Here is a 25,283-nt window from a genome sequence, read left to right as displayed (position 1 = left end):
TTTGCATTAGTGCAAATGGAAGTGCACTGCAAACAAACAGAAGGAATTTGAGCTGAATATAGTTGAAATTCTTGAAATCCAGATACTTGATTTACATCATAAAGCTCTCTTTATCTTCCTACAACCACAAGAGATGTTCTCTGGTTTATCAAAAGATGGAATGTCAGCAAATCATCAATCCTTGTAATTTCTACATGTTCAGATATGGAGGTATCACTGTATGAGGTTAGTTTTTTGTCTTCAAAATGACCCGGCCCGACCCAAATCAGTTTGAGAGGACTGAATAAGAGAATTGCAGTAGGAATTTGGTAGTTTTAAGTAATCGTTAGGGGCATTTACAGAGATAGATCTCCTCCCAACGTCAGCCGCTAATCTGGTTTGATGTGATTTCAGCCTGCATCCAGAGGAGACTCCATCCTTAGCCATTTGCATGTACCCAAAACGCTACGGCTGTACTGCTGCTTTTCTTGAAATCTCTCTCTCTCTCTCTCTCTCTCTCTCTCTCTCTCTCTCTCTCTCTCCTCTCTCTCTCTCTCTCTCTCTCAAAATGAGTTTTCCTTGAAACAAATGGCAAGAAGTAGAGCACGTGAACCATGAAACAGAGGATGCTATGGTCATTGCAGCTGCTTAACCTCTTTAAGTTTTGGACCGTCACAAGATTAAATTAATTAAACCAAAGCTTTGAATCAAAACAACTGATGAACTAATCCACAGAGAGGAAGACACTACAACTAGAAGTACAATCCGAGCTTCAGGAGTGAAGAGTGCACAGAGTGTGAGAGAATAGAGACAGAGCTTCAATGAGGAAACAGGGTTGTGAGATAGAAGCAGTAGGCATCAACTACAAGATCTACACACATAAAAGGAGATACACATTTAAGATCTTCAACAGATATGAGCAACAACCAGAGAAAGGAGATGATGAAGAGTGCGATGAACTAACGAAGGCCAAGCAAACAAGACCCAGATGCCGGCATGTTCTGAAGGACGTAAACTGCAGAGCCAAGCCGTGGGAGGTTCTAGCTGTCGTCGGCCCAAGTGGTGCCGGCAAGTCTACACTCCTAGAGATCCTCGCCGGCAAGCTCACGCCTCAGACGTCTTCAATCTTTGTCAATCAGAAACCCTTCGACAGAGCTCGTTTCAAGAAGATATCGGGCTATGTAACACAGAAGGATACTCTCTTTCCCCTCCTCACCGTGGAGGAGACACTCATGTTCAGTGCCAAGCTCCGGCTGAGGCTGCCGCATTCACATCTGAGCTCCAGAGTGAAGTCGTTGATGGAGGAGCTGGGTCTGAGCCATGTTGCAGGGGCCCGGATAGGCGATGACCGGCTTCGTGGCATCTCGGGTGGTGAGAAGCGACGTGTGTCGATCGGCGTAGATGTGATACATGACCCCAAAGTGTTGATCCTTGATGAGCCCACGTCGGGGCTCGACAGCACGTCGGCTCTGCAAATCATTGATATGCTGAAGGCCATGGCTGAGACGAGGGGAAGGACGATTATTCTGAGTATTCATCAGCCCGGGTTGCGAATTGTGAAGCTCTTCAATTCGGTTCTTTTGCTGGCTGATGGCTCTGTTTTGCACCATGGCACTGTTGATCAGCTGAGCATATATCTGAGGTCCATGGGTCTGCAACTCCCTCTTCAGGTTAATGTGGTTGAATTTGCTATAGATGCCATTGAAGCCCTTCAGCAGCAACCAGAAGTACAGCAAGAACTACCACAATTGCCACAACCACCGACAACGCAACAGCACAAGAGAGGGGATGAAGGTGAGGTTAGAAGCGGTAAGTTCACTCTGCAACAGCTCTTTCAACAATCTAAGGTAGCTGATGAAGAAATCGTTAATGGTGGGACTGATCTTCCCTGCGGTTTTGCTAATTCTAGACTAGGAGAAACCATTCTTCTCACCCATAGGTTCTCAAAGAACATTTTTCGAAGCAAGGAGATCTTTGCTTGTAGGACAATTCAGATGTTGATTGCAGGGTTGGTTTTGGGTTCAATCTTTTACAAGCTGAAGGATGATTTGATGGGTGCTGAAGAAAGAGTAGGTCTGTTTGCATTTACTCTGACATTTCTGTTATCTTCCACCACGGAAGCTCTCCCCATTTTCCTGCAAGAGAGGGAGATTCTGATGAGGGAGAGCTCCTCTGGTAGCTATAGGATCTCATCTTACGCCATTGCTAATGGGCTTGTCTTCCTGCCTTTTCTGCTCATCCTGGCCCTGTTATTTTCCATTCCATTATACTGGCTTGTGGGTCTCAACCAGAATTTCACAGCATTCATGTATTTCCTGGTACTGATTTGGTTGATTCTCTACACAGCGAATTCAGTTGTGGTTTGTTTCAGCGCCCTTGTGCCAAACTTCATCATTGGGAACTCAGTGGTGTCGGGCGTGATGGGATCGTTCTTTCTGTTTTCTGGGTATTTCATATCCAAGGATGAGATTCCAAATTTCTGGATTTTCATGCATTATATATCACTTTTCAAGTATCCTTTTGAAGGGTTCCTGCTAAATGAGTTCTCTGGTTCAGGGAAGTGCCTGGATTATATGTTTGGTACTTGTGTGATTAGTGGAGAGGATGTTCTTAGAGAAGAAGGGTTTGAAGAGGACAGTAAATGGAGGAACATCATGCTCATTATTTGCTTCATCTTGGTTTACAGATTCATTGCTTATGTCATCCTCAGATGCAGGTGCTCCCGGAGGAGTCTCAAGGAAAGACTGGTTTGATCTCTCTCTCTCTCTCTCTCTGTAAATATTTCTGTCCACAAGTTTGGAATTTACACAGAGCAGTTTGGAAAACAAGTCTCATATCAATAAACAGGAAATGTAATAAGAACAGAATTACAAACATTTGTTTAATCCTAACATCTCTCTTATCATTTTTCTTGTGAAACAAAGACAAATGAAGTTTTGATACATCATATCAGAGCATTGGCGATCAACTGTGCATGAGAATTGTTTTATGATGCTTTTGTCTTCCATTGGATATATTTTTGACAGGATGAATTATCTTCTGGGTTAAATTCTGACTAGTGGCAGAGAAATAGGAAGCTGAGGCAGTAAAATATACCCTTTAGGAGAGCCATCAATTTTTAGCCCTTGTCTGCATGGCTGCACATGAAGATAGAAGAGCTGCATACAGCCTAAAAGTGAGACATACATGTTCAGGAATGCTAGAGAACAACGAGTTCATGCAACTCTTTGATTCTTCGCCCTACAGATATCGGTACCCATGAATATATAAACTACAAGAGAAAAGTTGGATGTGTCCTCATGGGTCTCTACCTTGTCTGTATGGAAAAGAAAAAGAAATAGTTACATAAAATCCTCCACTCCTTGCCAAGCATTCCCCCGTTTTAGGCAGCAAGAACAGTACAAGTAATTTCTTGAAAGTAGTACGAAACTGAGCTGTCAATGGTCTAGGTTTTGGTGCGATCCTATCCTGTCTGATTTAAATCCATGAACAGGCAACCCGAATCCAATCCAAACCCATTAAAGATAGGATCCAGTCCAATCTATTTTAAAGCAAATGGGTCGGATTGGTCACTATATATCCAATCCAGACCCGATTAACTATAAAAACAATCATGGATAACTACAGAAAATAACATAAAATACAAATATAACAAATCTTAACAAGGACCATACATGCAACAACTGCCTGGTCAATCTCCGGGGACACCTTAGTACAATGCTACAGGCGGTCCAATTTGATAATATCCACTCCGATCCCATAATCTAATGGCCACCTACCTAATACTGGTTCAATCTGATTTGTTAAGCTTAATGGACATCCAAATACAATTCTATCGAATTGGATCAACTCAAACCCGGTCCATCGACAGCCCTACTGCCAATCCATAAAGAGCGATGGAGCAGACAGCTTGTTAGTTAGCAGGTTTGGTCAAGTGTCTCCATCAAAAAGACACCAAGTGGCCAACTCAACCACTCAGTCATTTCCAGAAATCAGACATTCAATCTATATAAACGAAGGGAAATTTTGACTGAAACCCACCTTATAAATTTTAACCCAATTATAATATTTCAAAACTTATATCTCCACCTCAAACACATCCCCTCTTGAATTGATATCAGTACCTCACTTTTCGACCATAGAAAAACGTAAAAGTTTATGCAGAGTAAATGAAAATTCCTTGTAAAAGAACTCGAAACCCAAGAACAATTATAAGGATTTTAATGCTGATTAAGAGAAGAAAAAATATGAAGCAAAAGAGAGGGAGGGGGGTATAAGACGAGAAAGCACTATTGGAAAGAACTACTTCGATTTGCTCATAAATCCAGAGTTCACTGTTGCTGAAAAGGTCTGGAGGTGGCTCCCTCAACCGGGGAAAACTACAAAGAAAAGTAGAAACTGTAATAATGCGTTTGGTTTGATAGAAAATAAGAAAGAAACGTATGATTGAAATTAAGTTCTTTATGAAATTCGTTAAACTTTTCATTCCTTCTTTCTGTTTCTCTCTTATTTTTCTGTCACAACAAACAAAACAAACATAGCTCAAGTGTAGTAGCATGGTTTGGAGAAGAATCGTGCGACTATCAGCATTTGGACCCTCCCAACTTAAAAGTTGTACACGTGGCAAATTTATAATGGTTGTAATAAAATCCATCTTAAGGACCCACCTAAGAAACCCTACTAATAACCGAAAAGCAAACCCTATCAAGTGATCCTGAATTCCTGACCACAAAGGCACAAACAAGTAAACTTCGCCTCTTCTGTAGAACCATTTGTGGCTACCAGTCTTTTCTAATGCATCAACAAGAAATGAAAATATTTTATTTGGTCAATTAACCCTCTAACCACTCATTCATGTAGCCTGGCCGATTCTGTCATCCTCATTTAACTAGTAGACAAATGGGCAAAGGTGATATTATTTCATAATAAAAAAACTGTAAAAGAAGGGTAGATTAATGCAAAGAACAACAAATGTTGAAGAAGACGAAGAAAGAGACAAAGAGAAAGAGGTCCTTATATAAGTAGTCCAACCTTCCAGGTTTTTGTTGTTTTCCCTTTGCATTTCTTGTTTTTATTTTTCAGATTTCCGTAGATGTACAATCACAAAATAAACAATAAATATATGGGTAATGATCAAATGGATCTCAAAACATGACGGCTTTCCTAGTATGTCATGATGTCAACCTTTCCTGGTGTTTTAGTAGAGGGACCACCAACTAGTATTTGGATTCCATGCAGAAATGCAGAAATAGGGATGGCAATGGAGTAGGGTTGTGGACGGTTTTGTATATTCTAGACCTTATAATTCGTATTCACCCTAAAACTCATAGCAGGTTAGATTTTGAGAATTCAAATCTTCTTCGTATGTCAAAATGCAAAACCTTCTTTGACCCTACCATCCCTGCATTTAAAGGTAGGGACAGATTGGGTGTAAAACCCGTATCTAACTTCTTATTATTTATTGTTATATATATGCAATAAATAAGTAAAATAACATAAATAAATAATAAAATTTCCAATTATTTGATTACAATATGTAGAAAACACATAAACTATCAATTATCCTTTACATAAAATTCAAAATATTATTAAATTCAATACTTAGTACATAAAGCTTATATGCTTTTCAACAATACGCGGGTTAGAGAGGGTTGGGTTTTGCCTAATAACATACCCTATCTGTACCCATACGGGTTGCAGAATCTCAAAACCCATACTTCAAACAAAAAAACCTATCCCGTTGGAGTGGTAGGGGTGGGTACTCACCAAGTAAGTTAGAAATTGCCATCTCTAATGGAATATGCAAATTTACTTTGTGGTTATCTCATCCTTAACAAGGTGGCACTGTTGTGTTGTGTCTTTAATTCTTGATGTGGCCCTCTCCATGTCTCAACTTGAATTTGTAGAGAAAAGGCCATTGCAAGAAAACTAATCTATAGCGGTGGATTTATTTGTCACTATTAAAAGTCACATTAGTAAAATAATTTGTGAATAATCTATTACTAAAATGCTAACCTTTAGCAATAGAAATGCAACAAATAGCGGTGAAAATATTTATGGCTAAAAACATGACAGTCATTAGTACATATGATATATTGACGTTTATAAATAGTGGCAATTACAATAATGACAAACATATATGATATAGTGGTGTTTATAAACGCCGTTACATGCAACGATTCATCAATTTAAAGTGGCAAAATATCTGTTGTTATAAACTAATTTGTGGCACATGTACTACATATAGTGACAATTATATCCGCTACTAAAAACATTTCTTAGCTTTATAACGGCAGATATACATGGTTTATAGTAGCGATTATAACCATTACTATATCAATTTCCATAGATCAATATATACTTTATGATATAGACTCGTAATTTGTAAAACCTGTAACACCCATTTATGCAAAATACCATATTTTTGTATTTTTAACTCAAAATTACAAACAATTCAACAAACAAAATATAATATGTTCATATATATCTAAACTTGAGAGTTTTACATATTAAACTAAAAAATGTAAAAACTATGACTTTTTCTTTAAATCATTGACCCATATGCCTATTGTTGTAGAGATCATAGTATGAAAATATACCTTAGTATCATTTAAAGAACCAATCCTCTTTGCTTTCTTTCTTAGTGGCACTTGTAGTTCATAAAATAATTTTTATTTATCAAATTTAAAACATCAAGAGTAATTTTAATTATAACATGCCTTATCCATACTTTTGTTAGACAGTGTATGCCCTTAGCTTCAATCAGCTTGATGTATATTATGTCATTTATTGTAAATGAATAAAATACATATTTGATTCATGTTATATTGGTGTGTTTCTGTGTAATACTTTTAAACTGGACACTTATGAGACTCATGTTAGTTTATAATCTTCACAGCCGTTGGATAGATCTGGGGAGATTTATCCTGTCAAGGCTAACACTAGTGTGCTGCCAAGTGGGTTGGGGTGGCTTGTCAGCTGCCAGGGTGAGACCTGAGGCACATGCAGTGTGGGTTTACTTGAAACCCTAAACCGGACCAAATTCTAGTATTGCCCTGTACCTTGGAGATAGATGGGCAAAACTAGAATATTACACTTGACCCCCAAACTCGATTATGGTACTACACTAGGTGTTGGATTGGACTGTATTTGATATGCCAATCAATGAGATCCTTAGAGGGAGTCAAAACCTAGGTATGTTGGGGCAGTCCGAGAATTCACCTCAGTGGGTGATCATAGTGACAGGATCAGCCCCTTTGTCGGACAAAGTAAATGATTGGGGAATGCACTCTCTCTGATGGAAACCTAAACTACTAGCAGTTGATTTCAAATTGTTGAGATTTGTTTTTGCACAATATGTTTATATAGAGATATACATATGTATTATGATTTCACAAAATGTTTGCAAAAAAGTTTTAATTCCCGGGATCCATGTGAGTAGAGAATGCAACGTTGTACCTTGTAGCCAAGGGAGATGTCCTCTCTTGTTGGACAATGTTTGATCATTATGAGCTGAGATGTTAAGTGTAAGACCATTTAGGGATAATAAACCTGATGAGCTAATCTTACATCTACCCACAGTCTTTGGGCCTTTATAAGATGGCTGGACCCAAGGACCATTTAGTGTAAATGTTGGGTCCATTAAGAGCCCATACTGATGAACTTAGGGGTTTATTGTATTCAACAATGTTGGGCCCATTAAGATAAGGGATAAGCCTTATCACTTAAAGAGTTTAGATCCAAATAAAGATTTGGATGAAGAAACTCCTAATCAGATTAGGAGATTAACTCTTTAAGGTCTATATAAAGGAGGAGGGCGAACTGGAGTAATACACACACTTTGATTGACTTTTCTACATCTAGTTCTCTCTCTCTCTCTGTTCTTGCCGCCCTATCCTGTTTGATCTCCACCTCTTAGAGTGATCAAGATTGGATCTTGATATTGTTTATTGGTGGAAGAAACAATCTTGAAACTGTGCTTACATCCCTACACAATTCTTGATGAAAAATTGGGGACTTGCTAAAGAATCAACTTGCTAATCCTGCCTCACACTAAGTTGTGTCGCCTTCAGTGGAGGAAGGATTTGGTACCCTCTGATGGAGGGAGATTTGGCCCGACCCCTTGGCCGTGCGACACGTGGAGGCAACCGGGTATGACCTGGCAGGAGTGTTAGCTCGGCACAACGACATAGCCATAGCCCAAGAAGAGGCCCAAGCTCCCCAAGGAGAGGCCCTGAGCTCCCCAAAGAGAACCCGCGCTTCCCAGGAGGTAGAACCCGAGCTTTCCTTAGAAATCCCAAGCCTTACAAGGAACACCACGAAGGGCAAAGTCTGGACTGACCCACCTCGGGTAAGTCCGGGCCACGCTCCTGTCCGAACTCAAGACTTCACCTCATGCACCACTCCGGCACCTCGGCTCCAGGTCGCATGACTGAACGCCCGTACCTGACACCAAAGAAGTCCGTACTCTGAGGTGGCGCATTTGACTGATCAGAGATCTGACACATGACAACCGCACCCCAACGACCACCTGCTACCGCCATCTCAGTCGTTGCAGAGATAGCTTCGACAGAGAAGACAATGGCGGTTATGTCTACCCCCGCCCCCCCCCCCCCCCCACAGAGGCGGTTACACCTGATCTGGCAGAGGCTCGGGAGTGAGTGCACTAGGGCGGCTATAAAAGGCCCTCTTCCCCTAGAGTAAGGGTAAGTGATACTTTGCGCCTTCTGGTATAAGAGAATCTCTCATCTTCCTTGCTTTCTCAGAGTACTAACTTGAGCGTCAGAGCGTTCCCGCCGGGTTCCTCCCCCAGGGATCTCTTGTTTCCTCCCTGTGTCAGGCATCTCCCACTCCGTCAGAGGCAAGGTTACCGACAGGTAGGATCGACTGGATCGCGCCGTTTGTGGGAACCGCTTCAAAAAGCCTCCCCCAACCTCTAGCTCTTTCCTAAGAATAAAAAAAAAGAAAGGAAACTTAGCATTCATGGCTTCCTCTGGCAGTGATAGACGTAACGCCGACCTGAATGCTGTCGGGGAACACCCTCAGCCCCCCACTGTCTGCATCGGGCAATTCACCATCCCCCTCTTGATGGATGGAGTCCCAAGCCTGAATGTGCCACGGATAGTGGCGCCTGTGAATGTTCCCCTTCCCCCATCTGTTGAGACAACCTTCGCTGAACCAACCGTTGCCCCTCTAGCGACTAGCCAGAACCAACTCGATGATTTGATGCAATGCATGCGGGCCATGCAAGCCCAAATGCAGCAGCTTCAGCAACACCAACTCTACCAGCAGCAGGTGCTGCATCACATCTCTCAGTACCACTACCAACAGCAGTTCCCTCAACTGCCTTAGAGCCAGCCGTAGCTCCCACCTCGGCACCCTGCTGCCAAGCAAGTCAAGTCCTCTCCTCAGGGCGGGCGCCCTCACCGGGGAGAAGTTTCCCAGGCTCAGAACCTCTCCTGAAGCCAAGCCTCATCCCCTGACAGGAGGGAGAGACCAACTACCCCCGCTTTGCAGCACACCGGCAGATCGGGAACCTCCCAACCTATCAAGTCAGCATCACCTCGGCGCTCTCAGTTCGGGCTCCCGCTCGCGAAAAACCAGTTTGGCGCCTTAGCCGCGGACTACCACCAGCAGTCCGGGCCCATTGAGCTCGGCAACACCGAAGTGAGCAGTGCCAACACCGAACCTTCCAAGCAGCTGTGGAGGTGCCGACGAGCTTGCCGAACTACCACCCGCGTCCTACCCGAGCTCAGAGGTAAAGAGGAAACAAGCTCGGACGAGGTAAAGGTTGCTCCTATCCTTTCAATCCCTTCCCCCTGTCATCGGAACTCCTCGCTGTCCCCATGCCCAAGGATTTCAAACTCCCCCCGCTAGACAAATACGATGGTTCCTTTGACCCGAGTGACCATGTTGATGCTTTTCAGTCCCACCTGGCGAGGGCCAACAAGTCCTGCATGTGTGTGGCCTTAACTACCACCTTTAGAGGAGTGGCCCGCATCTGGTATAGGAACCTGGCCCCTAGATCGATAAGAAGCTGGGCCCAGTTCGTGCAGGTCTTCACTGCGCACTTCGTCACCAGCAAGCGGGTTCCCCGAACTGAGGAGAGCCTCCTCGGTATAGTCCAGAAGGAAGGGTATTTCATCCGGAGCTATATCAAGCGATTCAACGACGCGTGCTTACATATACCACGCCTAGATCCCGCAGTACAGTGTGCAGCGGCCAAGAGGGGTGTGACGCACAACGAATTCAAATGGCACATGGTGGTCAACCAGCCCGCAACCATAGCTTAGTTCCTCAAGCTCACGGACAAGTTCATAAGAACGGAGGAGGAGATCAATCAAAGAGTTGAGGGTGGGTTTGAAAAAAGGAAGAGGGAAAGCAAATCCTCCAACCAAGAGGACAGGAGGAAGAAAGACTCAGCTCGGGGGGCAAAGCCAAGTCAGCCGTTTCGAGCTCCCGCGGCAGATCGGGCAGACTATACACCCTTGAACGCGAAGCGGGCTAAGATCCTGATGGTGATCAAAGACGCCCCGTACATAAAGTGGCCACCTCATCTGAGTGGAAATCCGAATGAAAGGAATAAAAATTTATATTGCAACTTTCTTAGAGACCACGGTCATAGTACCGAGAACTGTAAGAATCTCCGCGACGAGATAGAGGAACTCATTTGTTGCGGATACCCAAGGAACTTTGTACAGAACAATGGTAATAATAATAATAATAATAATAAGGCAGGTCGGCAGGGGGAGCACAATAGGGATGCTCCCGAGTCCAGCAACAGGCCAGCAGAGTAGTCATAGAAGCAACCCCCAGAGGAAAGGCCAGTTCGGGGAACGATCCATATGATCGTCGGAGGGTTGATTGTAGCAGGTTACACCTCGGCCGCAGCTTGGGCATCAACCCGTGAGGCCGCCAAAGAAGAGCAGAATCCCCCAAAGCAGCCAAGGACATAAGATCTCATACTCTTCACCGAGGACGATGCGTGCGGAGTTCACTACCCCCACGATGACGCGCTTGTCATAAAAGTAAAGATAAATGATTTTGAAGTTAGGCGCGTCCTCGTTGATTCAGGCAGTTCGGCAGACATCCTTTTCAAAGCGGCTTTCGACAAACTCCAGTTTCAAGAGAGTGACTTGAAGCCCGCAAAATCCCACTGGTCAGCTTCAACGGAGAGGAAGTCAGGCCCCTGGGAAGGGTTACAGTACCTATGGAAGTCGGCACATGGCCTAGAATGGTGAGGCTCAAACACGATTTCTTGGTGGTTGCGACCCCCTCCCCATACAATGCCATAGTAGGTCGGTCGATCACCCATGCTTTAAGGGTTGTGGTGTCCACTTACTATTTAGCCATGAAGTTCCCCACGGACTTCGGCATCGGGGTAGTGCGGGGCGACTTGCTTGAGTCCCGTAGATGCTACCTCGCCACCCTCAAGGGAAAAGCCAAGGTGACCAGCGACCTTGAGCTGGAGCGACCCATGGAATAGAACGAGGAGCAAGTTGCGCCATAGAGGAGACCGTTCTCATCCCTGTTTCGGCAGAGGACCCAACCCGAACATTTCAGATCGGTGCTTCCTTGGAGGAGCCCTTGCGATCCAAACTGGTATGCTTCTTACTCAGTAACTTAGATGTTTTTGCTTGGTCCGCGGCAGAAATGCCCGGCATAGACCCTAACCTCATAACTCACAAACTCAATTCTGACCCTGTAGTTAGGCCCATTAGGCAGAAGAAATGCAACCTAGCCCCAGAGCGATGGAGGACAGTCGATGAGGAGGTCAGGAAGCTCCTCGTAGTAGACTTCATAAGGGAAGTTCATTACCCGAGCTGGGTGGCCAACCCCGTTCTGGTGAAAAAGGCTAACGGCAAGTGGCGCATGTGCGTCGACTACACCGACCTAAACCGAGCTTGCCCGAAAGACTGCTTCCCCCTCCCCAGGATCGACCGCCTAGTGGACGCGACCTCGGGGCACGAGTTGCTAAGCTTCTTGGATGCCTACTCGGACTACAATCAGATTAGGATGGACCCAACCGACAAGGAAAAGACCGCCTTCATAACCGAGTTTGGCCTGTACTGCTACAAGGTCATGCCCTTCGGGTTAAAAAATGCGGGAGTGAACTTTCAAAGGCTTGTGAATAAGCTGTTTGAACCCTTGATTAGCACTAAGATAGAATGTTATGTAGACGACATGGTCGTCAAAACCCAATTTTCACATGAGTTAATACAAGATTTGCATTCTGTCTTTCAAATTCTGTGCCAATTTAACATGAAACTAAACCCAAACAAGTGTGTCTTCGGTGTCACCTTGGGTAAATTCCTAGGGTCGTCAACCGGTGCGGCATTGAGGCCAACCTGGACAAAATAAGGGCCATCTTAGATATGAGACCACCCCGAAAAGTAAAAGAGATTCAGAGGTTGAACGACAGAATAGCCGCTCTGAGTCGTTTTATGTCCAAGTTGGCAAACCGCTGTCTGCCTTTATTTATGGCAATGAAAAGCAAAGGGTTCGAGTGGACCCCAGGTTGCCAGCTCGTGTTTGACGAGCTCAAAATATACCTCGCCAGTATCCCAGTTTTGACCCGGCCCGAAGAGGACGATGTCCTAGAGCTGTACCTCTCAGCAGGTGACGAAGTGGTCAGCCTGGTACTAATAAAGGTAGTAGATCGGGTCCAATGACCCATCTACTATGTTAGTAAAGTGTCGTAGGGAGCGGAGACGAGATATCCAGAGATAGAAAAACTAGCCTACTCATTGGTCATTGCAGCTCGCAAGCTCCGCCAGTACTTCCAAGCTCATACCATTATCGTCCTCACCGAGGTCTCTAGTTGACAGACGAAGTGGGCCATCGAGTTCAGTGAGTACGGCCTCCAGTACAAGCCGCAAACTTCTATCAAGGCCCAATCCTTTGCGGATTTTGTTGCGGAGTGCACATTCAGCTCCGAAGTCCCTAGCCCGGTTGAGCACGAAGCCCCCAGTTCGGGCAAGCTCGGTGCTCCCAGGCCGGTTGAGTCCGAGCACCATGAGGTCGCACCCAGTTCGGTATCTCTCCTGGTTAGGCCAAGCGTGAGCTTGGATGAAGAGTCCCGGATCCTTCACGTAGATGACTCCTTGAATCAGCAGGGTAGTGGAGCCGGAATAGTTCTACACGATCCGAGTGGCACAAAACTGGAGTACGCACTATGCTTCGAGTTTGCGGCATCCAACAACGAGGCAAAGTACGAAGCGTTGATAGCCGGGCTAGTCCTGGCCCAAGAAGTGAGAGCCAAACACATCGTCATCTGTAGCGATTCCCAGCTCGTGGTCAATCAGGTTACAGGTGAATACGAAGCCCGCGAACCGACTATGATCGCCTACTTAGCCAAAGTAAAGGAGACTCTACTTAACTTCCAGTCACACTTCATCAGGAAAATCCTGAGGTCGGAGAATGCCGAGGCCGATGCTCTGTCCCGGTTAGCCAGCACCAGTGATAACACCATGAGAACCGTGTACATAGAAGATTTACCTCGGCCTAGCATTCTCCGGGGGGCCGAGGAGGGAGCTCCTGTCGTCCAAGCAAAGCCGAGCTGGATCAATCCACTCGCGAGCTTCCTGCTACATGGGACCTTTTCCGCAGACCGCAATGCCGCCAGGAGGGTAGAAGGCCAGACAACCAAATACATCATGATTGGTAGACGATTGTACCGAAGATCCTACACGCTCCCCTACCTGCACTGCTTGCGGCCTCCCGAAGCCGAGCTTGTACTCCACGACATTCATGAGGACCTGCGGCGGACACCTGAGGGGCAGAGCCCTCGCTCAAAAAGCACTATGACAAGGGTACTATTGGCCAACAATGAAAGCAGACACTGTTGAGTTAGTCAAAAAATGCGATTAATGTCAGAAGCATGCCAATATCCACCATCATCCTGCCGCCGATCTCAAGTAACTCACCAGTCCATGGCCCTTCGCGTAATGGGTCATTGACATACTTGGGTCATTTCCGCTAGCAACAGGTGGGAGGAAGTTCCTAGTAGTAGCGGTAGATTACTTTACAAAGTGGGTAGAAGCTGAGCCTCTCGTAACCATCACGGCCCGAAACGTTCACAACTTCTTTTTTAAGAACATTGTGTGCTGCTTCGGATTACCTCGGGTACTAATTTCCGATAATGACAAGCAGTTCGAGGATATCAAATTCCAGGAATGGTGCCAAGACATGGGAATTTGGCAGAACTTCACGTTAGTTGCACACCCGCAAGCAAACGGTCAAGCAGAAGTCACGAATCGAGCTATCCTCCGCGGACTGAAGGCCAGGCTAGACCAAGCTAAAGGACTATGGGCGGACGAGCTACCCAGCGTCCTATGGGCCTACCGAACTATAGAGAAGACCGCCACTGGAGAAACTCCCTTCAACCTCACCTATGGCACGAAGGTAATCATCCCAGCCGAAATCGAAATCCCCTCATTACGACTGGAAACGTATGGCGACAAGACCAATGAAGATGAGCTACGTACCAACCTCGACCTACTCGACGAGGTGAGGGACCTCGCCTATATCAGGACCGCAGGGTACCGGTAAAGGGTAGCTCGGTACTACAATGCCAGAGTCAAGAAGCGAAACTTCCGCGTCGGTGACTTGGTTCTCCGCAAGGACATGGTACCTGAGCCCGGCGTTGGCAAACTCGAACCAAACTGGGAAGGACCCTACCGAGTAAAGAGAGCGCTCGGAGGAGCGTACGAGCTCGAAACCCTGGAGGGAAAACAAATACCCCGGGCATGGAATATCGTCAACTTAAGGCGATATTACCTGTAAATTACCGAACTGAGTGGACTATGAGTCACTCCCAGAGCCTAAGGGCCAAAATGCCGAGCTAACAAGGACCTCGGCCCTGTAAGACCCAGTCGCCTCTTCGGCATGGGCAAACCCTAGGAGAGTATTCTAGCCCAAGGGCTAAAGCGCCAAGCTAATGATGACCTCGGCACCTCATCGACGCACACCAAGTGTTAGTATCGAAAGAGCAGGCAGCACGGGCGTGAAGCCCGAGGTGCATAGCCCGCTTCGAGTCAGGCCTGTTAAGGACAACTGACATCAACTTTGATCCAGACGAAAAACAGATCAGGCGTATGGCCTTACTATGTTAACTCGCCTCGAGAAAGCCCCCCGCTTTGGGGACCTAATTCTAACAGTTCGGCAATATAGTCACTTCGGCAAAAAGAAAGAATGACAGTGCACAACACTTAACCAAAAAAAAGGGGGGGTATATCATTACCAACATTTCATTTACAATCGATTCAATACAAAGACAAAAGAAAAATGAGCTCGTAGGCTCGGTACATATCACTTCGGAGGCACACCTCCCTTGCCCAAGACATTAGAAGGAACTTCAGCAGCACTCGAGGCGTCTACTTCATCTTCGGAGTCCGAGTCGTCGTCAGCCTGGAAAGCCATCTCCGGAGTAATGCGCGAGGTGGTTATGGCACGGGTGTTGAGTCTGGGGTATGTATGCCTTATCATCCACCGGCTCAACTTGAAACCCCTTAGATACGATCCCACCGTCAGGTCGTCAAAGCGCTCCGACGCGATATAATCTTCGACGACCTTCACTTTAGTATCCTCGATGGCTTGGAAGAAGATCTCAGACTTCTCCTTGATATCGGCCTTAAGGTATTCCACCTCGTGCTCCAAGATCCCTTTTGAGTTCGCGAGATGCTTTACAACAAGCCTCAAGGCCTCGTTCTCCCTCCAAAGCCTCTCCAACTCGCGATCCATTGCAACCTTCTCCGACGTCAAGGTCTTGATGGCATTCTTCTGAGCCGAAATATCACCCTTAAGACGATGGATCCGCTCCCGAGCTATCCTCAGCTCTGTATGCGCTACATGGGAAGCCTCTTCGGCAGCTTGTGCACAGCTCGACATCAGCACACTACCGACCCCCTCCTGGCTCCCCGAGCTGGAGAATACCGTCTGAGTGTGGGAAGCTTCCGTAGTGTCGATGTCCCGAGCCTCTACAACCTCGGGCTCCACCACAACCTCTGGAGCAGGCCCGGCCACCTCGGGCTCCCTGGGAGACTCCAGGTTGATGACTGGAGGATGGCTTGGGACTTTGGGCTCCACAGCCCGAGGAGACTCGATGCGAGCCCGCTTAGTAACCCGCTTTCTCCTCTTCATCCCGTCGAGCAGGTTGTCACCACGGGTCTTCTCGTCCTCCATGACACCTGCGAAAAGAGCTCGGTATCAGTAAAAAAAAAATCATCTAAGAAAGAAACCTACCCGGACTCAGACCAGCCTGGATAAGCTTAGCCTCCGTAAGATAATCTTGGCAATCGAGTCCGAGCTGGGCCCAAGACTGGAAGGTCTCCGCCATGTCCTTGTCTAACATGGCACCGGGGTCGTGAATAGTCGCCCTCCAATGGGTGGGGAACGACCACCCCGTAGCACTTCGGACCACAAAGTAGTCCCGCTTTCACACTGGGACCTTACTTGGAAGCTCATGTAGAAGTTTAAACCCCGGGCGGGGAGACAAGTAATAGGCCCGCCTGTGCTCGGGGAGAAAGCTCGCATGCTTCTTAAGGGTGAGGAGGGCGGAGAAGATTTCTAAGTCTAGTGGGAGGACATATTCACAACAGAGGGAGATGGTCCCAACAACGTTGCGGATGGAGTTCGGGTGGAGTTGACCAACAGTGACGCCAAAGTGATTCAAGACCTCGATGATAAGGGAATGAAGAGGAAGGCGCAGCCCGGCGACGAGCTGCTCCCGAAAAATCACGATCTCATTCGGACCATTCTCCCAAGGGAAGTCACCCGTAGGTAAACTATAGGTGTACTCCCCGGGCAGATTGAACTGACGAACAAGAGACCGAAGTCTCTTAGACGTCATAGTGGAAGGTCCGAACTTATCTGGCATCCGAACTCGACGAGAAGTAGATGCCAGGCTGCCAGAGGTGACCCGGACTAAAGGCCCTACCTCCGGCTCATCCAGAAGGCTGTCGAAAGAAGCAGCTCGAGCCGAGGTCCCCACCTCAGGCTCTCCTAAAAGACTATCTAAGCTACCCGAACTAGACATTGAAAGGAAAGGAATTGAAAGAAAAGCTAAGGGGACTCACCAAGGAAAAGCTACCAGACTAAGAAAAGTGATGCGAGCTGAAGACCTTGGACGCGGGCTCAAAGAACAAGTGCTGAAGACTATGGCGAGGGAAAAGTGACCAGGACCCCCACTATTTATAGCCGCTATACCCGTACATCAACGGCCAAGATCAAAGCCATCCAACGGCTCCCAAGAAAACCGATTGCACGACCCCTAAGGTGAAATCAGTTTAACGCGAATTTTTGATGTCCGAAATCTAATAATCATTTGACGTCCACGCGTGAGCTGTACGCAACCCGGGTTGACCCTTGGTCGATCCGAGCTAACCCCGATCGAGCCAAAGGCATAGGCGGGTCAGACCGGAGGATCTCCGAGCTGGACGAAGCGCGCCACAAAGCAAATCCACCCGTCATCCCGTGAACTCCCCGCGCTGGGTCAAGACCCCGGGCACAGAGAGTGGGGGCAATTGATGGAGGGAGATTTGGCCCGAGCCCTTGGCCATGCGACACGTGGAGGCAACCGGGTATGACCTGGCAGGAGCGTCAGCTTGGCACAGCGACACAGCCATAGCCCAAGAAGAGGCCCGAGCTCCCCAAAGAGAACCCACACTTCCCAGGAGGTAGAACCCTAGCTTTCCGTAGAAATCCCGAGCCTTACAAGGAACACCACGAAGGGCAAAGCCCGGACTGACTCACCTCAGGTAAGTCCGGGCCATGCTCCTGTCCGAACTCAAGACTTCACCTCATGCACCACTCCGGCACCTCGGCTCCAGGTCACATGACTGAACGACCGTACCTGACACCAAAGAAGTCCGTACTTTGAGGTGGCGCACCTGACTGATCAAGGATCTGACACATGACAGCCGCACTCCAACGGCCACCTGCTACCGCCATCTCAGCCGTTGCAAAGACAGCTCTGACAGAGAAGACAGTGGCGGTTATATCTGCCCCCCCGCAGATGCGGTTACACTTGATCTGGAAGAGGCTCGGGAGTGAGTGCACCAGGGCAGCTATAAATGGCCCTCTTCCCCTAGAGTAAGGGTAAGTGATACTTTGCACCTTCTTGTCTAAGAGAATCTCTCATCTTCCTTGCTTTCTCAGAGTGCAAACTTGAGCGTCGGAGCATTCCCGCCGGGTTCCTCCCCCGGGGATCTCTTGTTTCCTCCCTGTGTCAGGCATCTCCCACTCCGTCAGAGGCAAGGTTACCGACAGCTAGGACCGACCGGATCGCACATCATCACCCTCTTTGGGTGTGAATACCTACGTTGGGAGGAGGTTTTTGCGTGGATTCCGTATCAAGTATTCCTCTCTCTAATCTTAGTTTTAGATTTGGTCCGGTTTGTTTCAAGAACGAACCTTGAAAAATGCAGTTTTTCTAAATCAGGGAATAGGATTACCGGATAGAAAAAAGAAATTTTTAAAATTTTGCCCAACCACCCTGCATGGTTCAGCTATCCATATGATGAATCTCCCATCCATTCAACCTCTACTAGATCTATGAGCCTATTATTTTGAAGTGGGGTGCTCAAAATTGCTAAAGCAGAAGCTAGCTAATAATACAATGTTTAAAACAACAATGTTAAATTTCAAAAATATATAGTCATAAAATTATTTCATGTATATTTCGTTTACTTACCTCAGGGGTTGTAGGTAAGTGGCTTGATGCCGACGAATAATATTCCCAAGGAGAATGTGCAACAACATTTTGGTTTGTAGGATTAATAGATGTATTCATTGAAATCAAAATTGTCACTGTTTTCTTCAAGTGTGCAACCTTTTCCTTATAATCAACAAGTTTTATCCTTATTTGATTCATATTCTCGTTGTAAATATCATCATCCACTTGTCGACCTTATGACTATTTAATGCCATACCCTATAAGCCCTTAGGAGTGGGGCCCAAACCATAAGTCCGAACATGGCCCAGACGCTCTTCTCTCATTAGTTGGGAGAAAATATCATCATTGCCAATATAAGAACTTTCAACTTTAGACTATTGAGATGCTTTCTTATTAAGCATTGACTATAAAAACAAAAAATATTTATTAATTATGTAGTAATCCACATAATATAATGCATTTAATATGATAAAATTTTAAAAAAATATAACAAAACAAATAAATATTTATACATACAATTATTCATGAAGTTTCCTCATCCATGGGCTTCTCATCTTTGCTCGTATAGGTCTTTATAAAATTGTCTGCCCATGATAGTTATTTTCCATCAACATTCTTCTATTGCTATCATCATTTAAACAATGTTAAATATCAAATAATTCACTAAATTATCATATAGTAAATCTATAAATTCAGCAAACTAAATATAAATTTACCTTTTTTTTCACGTATTCTTATAAAACTTTATGTACTTTTGGCGTAAATGAACTTTTCATTGCTACGATTTTTAACATTCTAGTGCTATGGGACTATAAAAATAACAAACAAATAGTACTTTACTAAATATCAAAAATAGATAAAAACATGTATACACATATAAAATAAAATGAATGATTACTAGATATTATCTTTCCTTTGTTAGAACTGTAAAAGTCAATGAGGAACTTCCATTGATTTGGATCCACTTAAGTACCACAATCAACACAAGACATTCTTTATAAGTATTGTGAACATCCAAGTGTTTTTTTGTTTAAATAATATGTAAAAAGACATTCTTTATAATATGTAAAAATGCAATATTATAATGGCATACTGCATAATATGTGAAAAGACAACATTATAATGACATACAAGTAAAGAAAACAGTATAATTTAAATATAAATTATTCTAAATACTTATATCAATTTCCACATGTCCTCCTTATTAACTTATGGCATTAACCTCCAATCATTATAGATTATAGTTAAGCGGTAACTTATGGCATTAACCTCCATACTTATATCAATTTAAATATAAATTTTCTAAGGATAAAATTTACCCCTCTGTATTTAAATTTATTGATAAAAAATGAGGACAAATAGGGTAATTGGTTCTTGATATTAAATGAGTTGAAAAGAGGTAATTTAAAGATATTCAATCCTCTCTCTTTAAATCCAACATTTAAGTTATTAACTTGCATTCATGTTTATTGAATCATATATTTAAGTCATTTATTTCTTCTCATCATTAAGTTCTACTAATTAAATCCATACTTAATAAATTAATAATTCCAATAACATAAAAGCTTATACCTTTAAAATCAACCAAGCAAAAATAGTGTTTTCATCTAAGTGGTGGCAAGAAATTAATTAAATCATTTTGGGTCAAGTGGATTAAACCATGTTGTCACAATTAAATAATTAATAAAATTAAAAAATAGAAATTAAAAAATTGGGAACATTTTTAATAGACATATTAAACAATAATAAGTATGTTAAATAAGAAATGTTTTTATTAATGATGAAAATTAAATGTAAAATTTAAAACCAATTGAAAATAAAAATATTTTCCTATTCTCTCTCATTAAATCCTATATTTAAAAAATATTTTTCTCATCATTAAATTCTTGTAATTAAATCCACAATATTAATTTTAATAGTATAAAAATAAATATCTTGAAAAGTAATTTGAAAACAAAACCATTTTCTTCCTTCCTGGTGGTGGGCAAGCAATTCAACCATTTGGGGTCAAATGGATTAATAAATAATGCTATAATTAAATAATAAAAATTTAAAATAAATAACTATGAAATGTAAGAAGTATTTTTATTAATGATAAAAATGGATGACAAATTCAAAATCTACCTAGAGATTAAATGATGTCATAGTCAAATAATAAAATTTTTAACAATAGAAATTGCAAAGAATCACTAAAATTAAAAAAGAAAAGATAGAGAACATTTTGGGCACATATTTGCTGTTCTATATTTATAAAAAATAAAATATTGGGTACATCTATAATATTGTGCATTCACTATATTAAACAAAAATAAGTTTTATACATAAGAAATAATTTTATCAATGACGTAAATTTAATGCAAAATTTAATGTCAACTTAGAAATCAAACAATTTTTATTTTTAGATGGTGGGTTAGTGGTTTGGGTCAAATGATACCATAGACAAACAAAAATTAAGTGTGAAAAGTAACAAATATTTTACATAATGTAAATGAAATATATAATTTAAAGGGAAAATTATAGTCAAAGTCGATTGTACATTTAAAATTAGGTTACAGGTTGGTCCAGAAACCAACAAAACTCTGCCAACCGGCTCTACATTTCAAATTATAAAAACCCATGCCATGTCATTGGAGGCTTATGTAGTTGCCAACATGGGACTTTTAGTCCATGTTGGACACAACAAAAAACCTATACCAAAAATATGTCTTCAGTTTCTTTCCCACCCTTTGTCTCTCGATCTCCCTCCTCTCTCACTCTCACAGTTATTTCTCGATCTCCCGCTCTCTCTATCTCTCAGCTTCGGTCTGTAGCCAAATAAAAACCACTCTCTCTCTCTCTCTCTCTCTCTCTCTCTCTCTCTCTCCCTCTCTCTCTATTGTTCTCCCAAAATCTTTCTCATTCTTCTTCCTCACTTTCCCTCTCGATCAATATCTCCTTCTCTTTCAATCTCTATCGTTCTCCAGTTGGTGTAAATTTCATAGCCAAGAGTTTCTTGTGAATTTTTATCAAATTTGTATAATAATTTTTAAAACATACCAAGTTGGCCTCATGTTCTTTTATACGATCTAATTAATACCATATAAGTGTGTAAGAAAATAAAACAAACGAGAGAGGGAGCGGGAGAGAAACTGAAGGAGAACGGTAGAAATTAAAGGAGGATGAGAGATAGACCAAGAAAGAGAATGCTAGAGATCGAGGGAGAACGGTAAATAGAGAGAGAAAGAATGAGAGAAATTGACATAGAGAACATAAATACAGAACCCAAAAACCATTTTTATTTATTTTCAAATCACATAGTCGTTGAGCAGATAAAGATAACTATGAGTGAGATGGTGTGAAGGAGATTGAGAGAGAGAGAGACTAAAAACCCTTTATTTTTTTCAATCACCCAACATTAAAGGACAATTTCAGTATAAGTTTTTTGTTGTGTCCAACATGGATTAAGAGTCTCATGTTGGCAACAACCACATAAGCCTCTGATGACATGGCGAGGGTTTTTATAATTTGAAATGTAGAGCTGGTTGTCAGAGTTATGTTGGTTTATGGACCAACTTGTAGCCTAATTTTAAAAATGCATCCGACTTTGAATATAATTTTTCCTAATTTAAAACTAATCCAAAAGAAATGCTATTTTCTTATCTAGATGGTGGGTTAACGATATTAAAGGACAATTTCAGTATAAGCTTTTTGTTGTGTCTAACATGGATTAAGAGTCTCATGTTGGCATCAGTCACATAAGCCTCCGATGACATGGCAAAGGTTTTTATAGTTTGAAATGTAGAGCCGGTTTTGTTGTGGTGGGTCAATGATATTAAAGGGAAATTTCAATATAAGCTTTTTGTTGTGTCCAACACGGATTAAGAGTCTCATGTTGGCAATAGCCACATAAGCCTCCGATGACGTGACAAAGGTTTTTATAATTTGAAATGTAAAGCCGATTGTCAGAGTTAGGTTGGTTTATGGACCAACTTGTAGCCTAATTTTAAATGTACAATCGACTCTGACTATAATTTTCCCTAATTTAAAATTAATCCAAAAGCAATGTTATTTTCTTATCTAAATGGTAGGTCAATGATCTAACTTTTCCAAGAAAACCATGATGTCGTAATTGTATAATAAACATTTAAGTTTATTTTTAATTATATTGTTACTTTTGTTAATTTTCAATTTCTATCTTAATTATAATATATCTAAAATTCAAGTAATTAATATGAAGAAAATTTTCTCACGTGCAACGCATATACTTAATTACTAGTACTCTAAGATGGGACAATCACCATTGGGTTGTCCTTATTCATTAAATGTAACCTTAATGTGCTGACCCACAGGCATTGTCCAAACATCTTCATATCATGTAGGCCCATAAGTTTTTCTAGCAGGTCATGTTACAAACAAGATCCATAGAATCATTATTGCTAAAGTGATTGTGATCGGCTAGAGTTCTCTTTAACTTGTGGTGCATTTGTTGGGCTTTGTTGGGGTGGTAATGCAAGTTGTGGTGTTTCTATTTGGTTCTATTTGAGTGGTACAGATTCATCTGAATGGGTTTCATTTGAAGTTGATATGGACAATTCTAATTTTTATGCCCGCCACCTCAAATCAACCTAACATTTTGAAATAAAAAACAATTCCATTTAAATAATATAGAAACCAAATAAGTTCTACAATATATATAAGCTTTGTTCGATCAACAAAGAGAAGACCCATAAGAATATAGAAGCTAATTATCAAATCTTCTTACCCTCTTGTCCATTTGTCCTTGATTTTTCTTCTTCCAAATTTCTAAATAGTTTTTGTTTGCTCCTGAAGTTATAGAGAAATCTTGCTGATTTGTTTGGCTATTTTCTTACAATATGGCTGCTCTATCCTGTAATTCTCTTTAAAGTCAGGTTCCAATTTGCTTGTTTCCCAGCCAACCCCATATAGTTCGAACAAGGCTTTGATGATGATGATGATGACGACGATGACCTATTTATGTGTTTCCTGTTTTTGTAGTCTTAGATTAGTCACTTATTTGTTTTCTTAAATGGGTTACTTTTTATTGATTCTATCAACTTAGAACAGACATGGCACTGAACATGGATGGTGGAAAGAGTTAAGGAAGGATCAACTACTTGAGATTGAGTCTAAGGTTCGAACATGGTGGGAGGAAAAAGATGTATTTAGAGTTGAATCTCATGAAAGAGCCCCTGAACCTAGTGAAAACTTTTTTGGAAACTTTCCATACCCACATGAATGGTTATCTGCATCTAGGATATGCATTCTCACTATATAAGATTGACTTTCCTACAGCCTATCATAGGCTTAGATGGTCTACCATGTGCAGATCATGACAGAGTATTAGGTGAAGGGGTTTAGCCACAAGGCTACATTCTGATTAAAATGGAGGTGATGCCACCTTTTCCCTCAAAGTTGAGAGCATTGGAAGGAAGGAGTGTTCCTAGATGATACCACATTGAGACCTGAGACCATGTATTGACAAACAAATTCATGGGGGTTGTCAGTGCTTTTGAAATAATCGAGCCTAATGTATTTATTGTTACTGAGAGTGCAGCTCTTAACCTTGCTTATTGGAATTTATCTAGGATTTCAGAGAAGCCAACATGTTTGGTTGAGCTATCTAGTCATGATTTGATTGGGTTGCCCTTGAAATCCCCTCTTTCTAGAGATTATATACTCCCTTCCCATGTTGACAATTCTAACAGACAAGGGTACAAGGATTTTGACCAATGTGTCAAGTGATTCTCATGATGGTTATATGGCTTTACGTGATTTGAAATCCAAACTAGTTCTCAGGGTCAATTTCAATGAGAATGATGAGTGGGTTATGCCCTTTGAGGTTATTCCTACCATCAACATCCCAAAGTTTGGGAATAAATTTGTTGAGAAGGTGTGTATTGGATCTAAAGATCAAAAGCCAAAATGAGAAAGATAAGCTCGTTGAAGCGAAGAGGTTGACCTACTTGAGAGGATTCATAGAGGGAACAATCTTGGTTGGAGAATATGCTGGGGTGAAAGTACAGGAAAAAAAGCCATTGATTAGGAATAAGCTTCTAGAGATTGGCCAAGTGGCTATATATAGTGAGTCTGAGAAGAAGGTTATGTCAAGATCTGGAGATGAATGTGATGTGGCTTTGAAAGATCAGTGGTACATAACATATGGAGAAGTAGAATGGAAGAAAAAGGTTGAGGATTGCCTTGCTAACATGAAGCTCGATCTACTCTGATGAGACTCGGCACACCTTGAGTTGGCTAAAACAATGCGAAAGATCAATATGATGGTTGGAGAAGGGTATGTCTGGATGCTTCAGCGGACTCTTTAGCTAGAGGGGGTGTCCAAAGACAAGACTTGTATAGGGGTCTAACATCTTGGGACAGCTTAGCCTTTTGTTTTGATTATGATGTAACTTGGGCCAGGTTAGGTCAAGTTGGTTGAGGCTAAGCCTACTCCAACCTGTAGGAAGCTAGAATTTAAAAATGTTTCTCATTCAACATTGAATTCAGCATGGTGGACAGAATGCAATAATGTGTGTTTTTCCATTAAGTGTTATTATATTTTTAAAATTAGAAACTAGGTGGAATATTCTCAGTAGTCATTTGGTTGCTTGCTCTTGACAGCATGTTAATTACC

General features: G+C 42.8%; 2 pseudogenes across 1 annotated transcript; both read left to right on the top strand.

The window, feature by feature from the left end:
- Window positions 1-543: 543 nt before the first annotated feature.
- Window positions 544-2,921, top strand: LOC104599548 (ABC transporter G family member 5 pseudogene; annotated as a pseudogene). Its single transcript, XR_016076160.1, has one exon. The product of XR_016076160.1 is annotated as an ABC transporter G family member 5 pseudogene (transcript).
- A 20,987-nt stretch (window positions 2,922-23,908) lies between these two features.
- On the top strand, window positions 23,909-24,931 carry LOC148803517 (leucine--tRNA ligase, cytoplasmic pseudogene; annotated as a pseudogene).
- Window positions 24,932-25,283: the final 352 nt, after the last annotated feature.

The sequence above is a fragment of the Nelumbo nucifera genome, chromosome 1 (genome assembly GCF_055504915.1).
Source record: "Nelumbo nucifera cultivar China Antique chromosome 1, China Antique-T2T, whole genome shotgun sequence".
Lineage (NCBI taxonomy): Eukaryota > Viridiplantae > Streptophyta > Magnoliopsida > Proteales > Nelumbonaceae > Nelumbo > Nelumbo nucifera.
Note: the sequence above shows the minus strand (reverse complement) of the source record. Positions and strands in the feature narration are given on the sequence as shown.